Source organism: Dipodomys spectabilis, unplaced genomic scaffold (genome assembly GCF_019054845.1).
Source record: "Dipodomys spectabilis isolate Male_0828 unplaced genomic scaffold, ASM1905484v1 ptg000187l, whole genome shotgun sequence".
Classification (NCBI taxonomy): domain Eukaryota; kingdom Metazoa; phylum Chordata; class Mammalia; order Rodentia; family Heteromyidae; genus Dipodomys; species Dipodomys spectabilis.
In genome coordinates this window covers 1705731-1714106 of record NW_024870864.1, presented here as the reverse complement: position 1 = coordinate 1714106, position 8376 = coordinate 1705731, and positions in this window count along the sequence as shown.

Sequence of the window (8376 nt, the reverse complement as noted above, 5' to 3'; positions counted from 1 at the left end):
TTGATCTATGCAGTTGTTTAGACCTGGGGTTTCTCTGTTGAGTTTTTGCTGGATTGATCTATCCAGTGGGGATAGTGATGTGTTAAAAGCCCCCAACGATTAATGTCTTTGGATCTATGTGAGATTTGAGGGAAAGTAGTGTTTCTTGTATAAATTTGGGTGCTTTGTTATTTGGTGAATAGATATTTAGAATTGTAATATCCTCCTGAAGGAGAAATCCCTTAATTAGTATCTTCTTTATCTCTGCACACTAATTTTAATTTGGAGTCTATTTTATCTGATATTAGGATTGCAACTCCCACCTGTTTATGGGGGCCATTTGCTTTGTAGATTGTATTCCAAACTTTCACTTTCAGAATATTTTTGTTTTTTCTTCAGGCAGGGTGTGTCTCTTGAAGGCAGAAGATAGAAGTATCTTGCTTTTTATCCAACTAGACAGTCTATGTCATTTAATTTTAGAGTCAAACTCATTAATGTTGAGAGTTAGGTCTGAGAGGTGTTTGGTAGTTCCTGCTACGTTATCCACCTTCTTGGGGGCTGTGCCAACTGGGTTCTTTCTATGCTTCTTGGAGTCTCTATTTGGGGCTCATTTCTTGGCCTTTATTGTGCTCTTGTTGATTTTCTATGTGTAGGACATCTTTAAGTATCTTTTGTAGCGATGGTTTGATGGAGATATATTGTTTCAGTTTTTCTTTGCTGTGGAAAGTTTTTGTTATGAAAGAGAGTTTAGCTGGGTACAGTATTCTTGGTTGATAGTTGTTTGTGTTTAGGGTGTGGCATACATCGTTCCAGGCTCTTCTTGCTTTAATTATATCTGCTGAGAAATCTGGAGTTATTCTGATTGGATTCCCTTTATAGGTAATTACCTTTTCTGCTTGACATCTTTAAGGATCCTTTCCTTGGTCTCAATTGATCCTGTGCAGATTACAATGCCATGGTGAGATGTCCTATTCTGGTCTGGTCTATTTGAGGTTCTAAAGGCTTCTTGTAATTGAATAGGCCTATCTTTTTGCATGTTTGGGAAGTTCTCTTCCAGGATCCCGTTAAATAAATTTCTTAGAGCATTAACTTCTATCTCTAGGTTCTTCTCTACACCTCTTACCCTCATATTAGGCCTTCTGATGGTGTCTTCTAGATGTTGAATAGATCTCTCATATTTCTTGATTTGTCTTGAATAGTTGTCTGTTCTTTCTCTATAATATCTAGGCAATCTTCCATCCCAGAGATTCTATCTGCATGGTCTAACCTACTGCCAAGATTTTCTACTTTGTTTTATATTTCTTTTCCTTCTAATTGGTCAGCTTTGATGGCTTCAAATTTTTAGTTGGAGCTTTATTTTAGATCTTGTATGGACTTCTTTACCTCCTTAATTTGGTTTTCAGTGTTCATTTTCAAATCCCTTAGTTGATTGGTTATGATTTCATTGGGCTCCTTTCCTTCTGTTTGGCTTCATTCAGCATTCCCTATGTGGCCCCTCTGGATTCCTCCAGTTGTCTGTTTGTGGATTCCATGAATGCCTCCCTTAATCTTTGTCTATTCTCATCCCGCTCACACAATTCTTCTATTAATCTTAGATTAGCCTCATCATGCTTGCGATATTCCTGTATTAATCTTTGGTTAGCCTCATCACGCTCATGTATTTTCCTATCACACTCACACTGAGACCTTTGCAGGCTTTCAAACTTTTCATTCAGCATGTTTACCAGTAGTGTTTGTAGAGTGTTTTGGGAATTCTCCTCTGGGTTATTCATTGACTGCTGTTGCCTGATTGTTATGAGTGGGAGTTGAAATACCTGGACTTGCCATTTTTCTTGTGTTTTTGTTTGTTCTGCCCATTTGGGTATGATAGCCAAACCAATTCTGAGCTAGAACACTGTTTTAAGGCCAGCATCAACCAGAGCCCTGTAGTTGCACAGATTGTTTGATCCAGTCAAAATGGGTACAGATACAATTTAGTTCAACAGATACAATCTAGTTCAACAACAAATAGCTAGGGATCATGGACTAAGAAAAATCAAAGGAGTCAGCAGACTCCTCTGAGTAGGTTAAGGGTGAATTGTGAGGAGAAAATAAGATTGGAGGAACATAGGGAGGGAACATGAGAGAGTGATTAACAGAAAGGGCAGGGATAGAAGGAAAGGGGGGGGAGATAAAGAAAAAAATGAAAAGTAAAAACTTTAAAATGAAACATTTAAAGTTATATAAGTATAAAGAAATAATTCTACAATTGATGTACCTAAGGCTGAGAATTTATGAGTTGAGTAATCAATATCTGAATTAAGTATGCACACCATGAAGGATAAGTTCTAATTGACAACAGGTTGATATCTGGGGATTAACACAACAGCAATTATGTAAGGCAAACAAACAAACAAACAAACAAAAAGGACCAAAAGGGAAAAGAGTATATTTTAAAAAAGGAAACAACAACAAAAAAAACCAAAAAACAAACCTAAAGTAAAAATGAAAAAAATAGACAACAGTTTTAAAAAAAATTAGGTAGAAAAAGAGTTTTTCAATTTTTTTTTTGGAGCGGGTGGATCTTATGTCTCCCAGTCTGTAATCAGTCTCTTGGTGGTGGAGTATTTAATTTTCTTTTGGTGTTTGGTTGTCCTGTGACTTGGTTGGTTTATTAAATCAGTTTGTTTGAGCAGGCTGACAGAAGCTCTGCCTTACCAGGGAGTTTCTGTCCCTCCTCCCAGGCTAGTCCAGTGGGAGGGTCATTTATTTTGAGTAACACAAAAGAGTGAGGTGGCTGTTTCCTCTAGCGTGGAGTTGCTGTGAGGAGTAGGTGGTAGGTAGGGCTGTGGCCTGTCAGCAATCAGTAGCTTTACTCAGATGGGCTAGCTCCTGAGAGACTCAATCAGCCCAGCCTGGAGCCAGTCTCAGGATATTTATGTGTAACAAGTGTTCAATTGCTCTAGGGCTGGAGTTGCTGCCTGTACAGCAGCTGGGTAGGGCAGCCTCTAGCTTTGTTTACCCACTAAGGAGAATCTGTCCAGTCAAGTGCCCACTGTCTGTGCTTGGGAGGGGCAACTTCCCCAAGGGTAGAGCTTAGCTCTACCACAGGTCAGATCCCTTTGAACTGTTGAATGGCTCTTATTGTCTTCTTCCAAGGCCTGAGTTATGCTACTTTCTCTAGCCAGCTCTGTGTTAGTATCAAGGATGGGGTTCTTCTCCAGTGGTAGGGGAGAGGCTACTTCCCACCGCTGCTCTGTGAGGAGTGAGGATGTCTGGCTTACAGCTTTCTTTTGGTTTCTGGGCCATCCACATCTATGGTCTGCAACTGTGGTCTGCTGGATGAAGGATGAAGATTTCTGCTCCTTGTCAATTCTTGCTGGGGGTGAGTAGAATCCATTTGTGTACTGCCTCTGGTGCCTCTGTCCCGGGCTCTCTGTTGATATGGCGGCCAGAGCAGCTGCTGCAAACCGCAGGTGCTCAAATCTGTGTTCTTAACTAAGCTGCCTGAGTTTTTCCTCTTTGGCCAAACTCTGTACTATGTTGACACACTTGGTGTGGTTCTCTAGCCTTAGATTTTCCACTGGAATATTAATGCTGGTTTCTATGTGAGAGTTTCCTTAGCTCCTAGCTTCTCTTAGGCTATCTTCCTCTCACCTCTGACAATCACTGGATGGGTACCAGTACCTGGTCCTTGTGATCTTTCACATATTTTCCAATTGCTTATATATGTACCTGAATGAATCTTTTTCCAGTACTGGGGTTTAAACACAATGCCTCACACTTTCTAGGCAAGCTCTGTGCCATGTGAACCAAGCTCCCAGTTCTTTTTAGCTTTGGTTACTCTTCTGATAGGCATTTTTGGGGGGGTGTGTGCCTGGGCTGGCCTCAGATTATGATCCTGTACTTTCCCTTTCCAACTAGTTGGGATAGTAGACCATGTGCCACATTTGGCTTGTTGTTTGAGATGGCAGGGACTCACTAATGTTTTGTTTAGGCTGGCTTCAATCTGTGATCCTCTAAACGGCTTCTTGAGTAGCTGGGATTCCAGACATGCACTACCATGTCTGCCTGTTTTAGTTGGTTGTCTGGGTAGAGGGTGATTCCAGATTTTAAAAAATGTTTTAGCAGTTTGGTGTGAAATTTAATGACTAAAAACAACAGCTGTTTATTATTGATTATGCATCTGTTAGTGACCAGAATTTTCTACTTTTAGCTGAGATCCTTTAGGCTGTGGGTTGGATGGTAGCAAAAAGGCTAAGAAAGGAAGGGAAAGTTGCATAAGCAACTTGTCAAGCCTTTGCATTGTTCAAGAGTACTAATAGTGACTAAGTAAGTTACATGGCCAAGCCCAGATTCCAGGGCTGGGGAAACAGAATCTACCTCTTCAATAGGAATCACAAGGCCAAAGGGAAGAAATCAAGGAGAACTCCTAGGATTAGAGAAAGGGAGAGAAGAATAGGTATAGTGGCGAGGACATTTTGGGCAACAAAGCTACTCTGATGGTATAATAGTGGGTGCTTGCCATTATAAATTTGTCCAAACCCACAGACTTCATCATTAGTGGTAAACTCCAATGGGTGGTAATGATAGACTAATGTAGGCTTATCAGTTATAAGCAACATATTGTACTGATAGGGAATAGCAATAAGAGGAGCAGTTATTCATAGGTGGGGATAGGGAATGCATGGAAAATTTCTGTAGCTTTTGTTCAATTCTACTGAAATCTAAAACTGATTTTTTTTAAAAGTTCAATTTAAAAAACCTTATAGGAAATACTATATTATATTTAACTATATATATTTAACTCTCATTTTTTTGCTAATCCTTTCTGAAGGATTATACAGCCCTCTTTCTATTACTATTTTCTTTCTGTTGACAGAACTCTTTTGTTTTTTGTGACTGAGCATGTACTTTATTTTTTATTTTATTTTTTATTGTAAAGATACTATACAGAGGGTTACAGTTACATGAGTGAGGTAATGAGTACACTTCCTCTTGAACATTGTTACCCCCTCCATGACAGAACTCTTTTAAGTCAGGTTAGTGGGAAGGACTGCTAGCAACATGATATTTATTTGTCTGGGAATGTATTTATTATTCTCCTTCATGTCTGAAAGATAATTCAGGGGAATATAAGATTTTCTATTGATTTTCTTTTGTTCTAGAACAAGGAAAATATTGAGCTTCTTCCTTCAGGCCTTCATGCTTCCTGATGTGAACTCTCCTGTCATCTCAGTGGACCTTTCCCTATGAGTGATCCATCATTTCTCTCAGACTGACTTTAATAATTTTTTCCTTTGTCATAATTTTCAGAAACTTAATTTGATGTACCTTGTCATTGTGTGTGTGTGTGTGTGTATGTGTGTGTGTGTGTGTGTGTATGTGTGTGTGTGTATTTGTCCAGCTCTGCCTCCTGAGTCTGTAGGTTTGTTATATCTTTTGTTGAACTTGGGTATTTTTTAGTATTTTATTTTATAATATATTTTCAGGCTCAGAATCTCTTCATTCCTTTGGAAACCATGATGCTGGCTCTGCTGTTACTTGTTTCAAAAATTTCTGAGAAATACTGTTTAGTCTTACTGTTTAGTCCATGTTCTTTTTGTTGTTCAGATTGGGCGCATGCTAGATTTGTGTCACAATCTGCTTAAATTGCTATTATAAGATATTTTAGATTGGGTAGCTTTGAAACTACCAAATGCATCTTAGTCAATGTTTCTGCTTCTATCCTTCTCCCCCATCTTTCCCCATCTCATCCCTACCCTGTAGTTACATAGATCAATTTTACATAATATACATTGAATATTATGACTGTATTTGCTCATTCTTCCTCTTTCCATTCTTGTGTCTGGCCATCTTTTATAAGGGCACTAATTCCATTCATAAAGCTTCCACCAGTGTGGTTTAACCACCTCCCAAAGGCTGAGCCTCCTAATGGAATCACCTTGACAATTAAGATTCAATATATGAATTTGGAAAGAACACATATTCAGGGCTATCTCAGATAATGCAAGTCTATAACTTTAAAGCTCTGTAAAGGGGAGATGGTATAGTTGTGTTTTAAGATGCATTTATCTATTCTCTTTCCACTTGATCTTATGGGTTAAATGTGTACTATGTATTATACATAGAGCCCAGTGAGATTAACATCTGTTTTCTTGGTCACCAATTTAATGTCATCATGTAACATGTTGCTCATGTATTATCTGTTCTGTACAGATATGATTTAAGTTTAGATGAAATGAGAGCTTTGATGGTTCAAAGAGTGAACTTTACCATGGGTCTCCCTCTGATAAAACACGCATTACAGGAACTGGTAAGTGTCATTGTTGTTTTTGTATAAGTGTGTGTGTGTGTGTGTGTGTGTGTGTGTGTGTGTGTGCATGCATGCATGTGCTTGTACATGTGAGAGATTTTTGTTCCATTTGCTTTTGTGACTTGCATAAGCTCATTCATCTGTTCTGGGGCATGCTGACATTCTGATGTACAAAGTTGTTGCATGAGGGAACACTTTCTACAGCACCCCATTTTGTCCTGCTCTCCTAACTAACCCCTTTAGTCTGGTTCACAAATTTATTTCTGCAAGCTTACAGGTTAGGAAATAGGAAAATTGGAAGAAGTAATATCATTGTTTCTCCAGAAACCAATATAATTTTAGGCATAACATTTAAATTGCTAAGAAATAGAACTAACTCATTTTAAAGGCCTTTTGAAATGTTTTAGAATTGTCCAAAGTTTATGGGTATTGTTTTCTAAAAGTGCTTCAGTTATTTAATTTATTTATTGCCATTAAGGCCTGGGCACTGCACCTCAGCTTTTTTGCTCAGTGCTAGCATTCTGCCACTTAAGCCACAGTTCCACATCTGGCAGTTTGATGGTTACTTGGAGATAAGAGTCTTGGGGACTTTTCTGCTTTGAATTGAAATCCACAGATCTCAGCCACTTAAATAGCTAGGATTACAGGCAAAAGCTACTTGTTCCTGGCTAAAAATTGGCATTGGAAATTCACTGGAATATTAGTTGGTTTAGCCTCATGATAAAGAAAGAAAAAGAGAAAGACTATATGGTTGGAGATTTCCTTTGGGGTGCTAGTATTAGGTGCCATCTGTGTTAGCTGGGGGTAAAGCCTATTTCCATTTCATTTAGTGTCATGGCTTCCTTCAACTTAGCATCACATAGGAAAAGGTGCTGTGCCTCCTAGTTACTCTTTAGGTAGAGCCTGAACTATAGAAGGCTGCAGGTTGAATGGTGGCTGAGAGCCGACCCCATCCTGCTTAGCCAAGAGTGATCTGCTGAAGGAGAGTTTGAGGATTGAGGGACACCTTACTCTGTGGAATGCAGATCAGAGCTAGGATAATTTTATCAGATGAGCAGAAAATCTCAAAAGCTATGTACATATGACCATATAAGATGATGCTAACTGAAATGAACCCCAAGATATGGACACACAAGAAGTCTTTGTTGTTTTTGTTTTAAATGTACTATGTGTTTTTTTTGTTTCATTTGTATGTTCTTCTCCCTATGGTATATCCCCTGTTGTCACTGTACTTGATTTTGGTACCCTGCATCTTGTGTATATATTTGTCTAATTTGGAGAGGTGAAGGGGAATAACAAAACGCTGAAACAAGGACACAGGATGACCCACTGCAACAATGATACCCACAAGACAGTATATTGGAAATGAACTTTACAACTTCAGGTAGGGGAGGAAAGGATAGTGGGAGAACAACAAAGGAAGGGGTAACAATGTTCCCTAAGAAATGTACTCATTTCCTTATTCATGTAACTGTAACCCTCTGTACAGCATCTTTACAATAAAATAAAATTAAAAAAGAAAAATAAACTAATAAAACAAAAACCCCCAATAGCTTGCAATAGTGTTATCAAGGTCCAGCTTTCACAGCATTCATCACCTGATTGGTGGGAAGGGTGGACTCTTGGCAGGAGGCCAACCTTCTGCTACCTTCATCACCCAGTATGTATGTCTATGGCTTAAGGTATTGTCAATACTCAGGACTTGGGCTTGAAGAGAGTTGATCCTTTAATGAGGCTTGCTAATTGCTGCCTCCCCTGCTAAATCTGGAAGATTAACTTCCTAATGAAGTGTGTTAAACCCTGGATCAAATTATCTTCCTCTTTTGGTGGCCTTTGGCAGCCTGGACAACTTTCCATCTTGGATGATTAGGAATAATTCCTCCGTGAGGCACAGGATTGACCCTAGACAATCCTGCCAGTTCATTTCTGTTTGACCTGTTTGGCATCTCATTCTGTATAAATTGCCAAAGCCAATGAACCAGAAGTAAACTGGGTGTCAGTGCAGCAGGCTTATCATGTTGGGCAGATATCATGAGACTCTGCAGCACATCTGTGTTTGAAGGCTCTCAAATTCTGCCTCGTAAACAGCTGGCAGAGCTGTC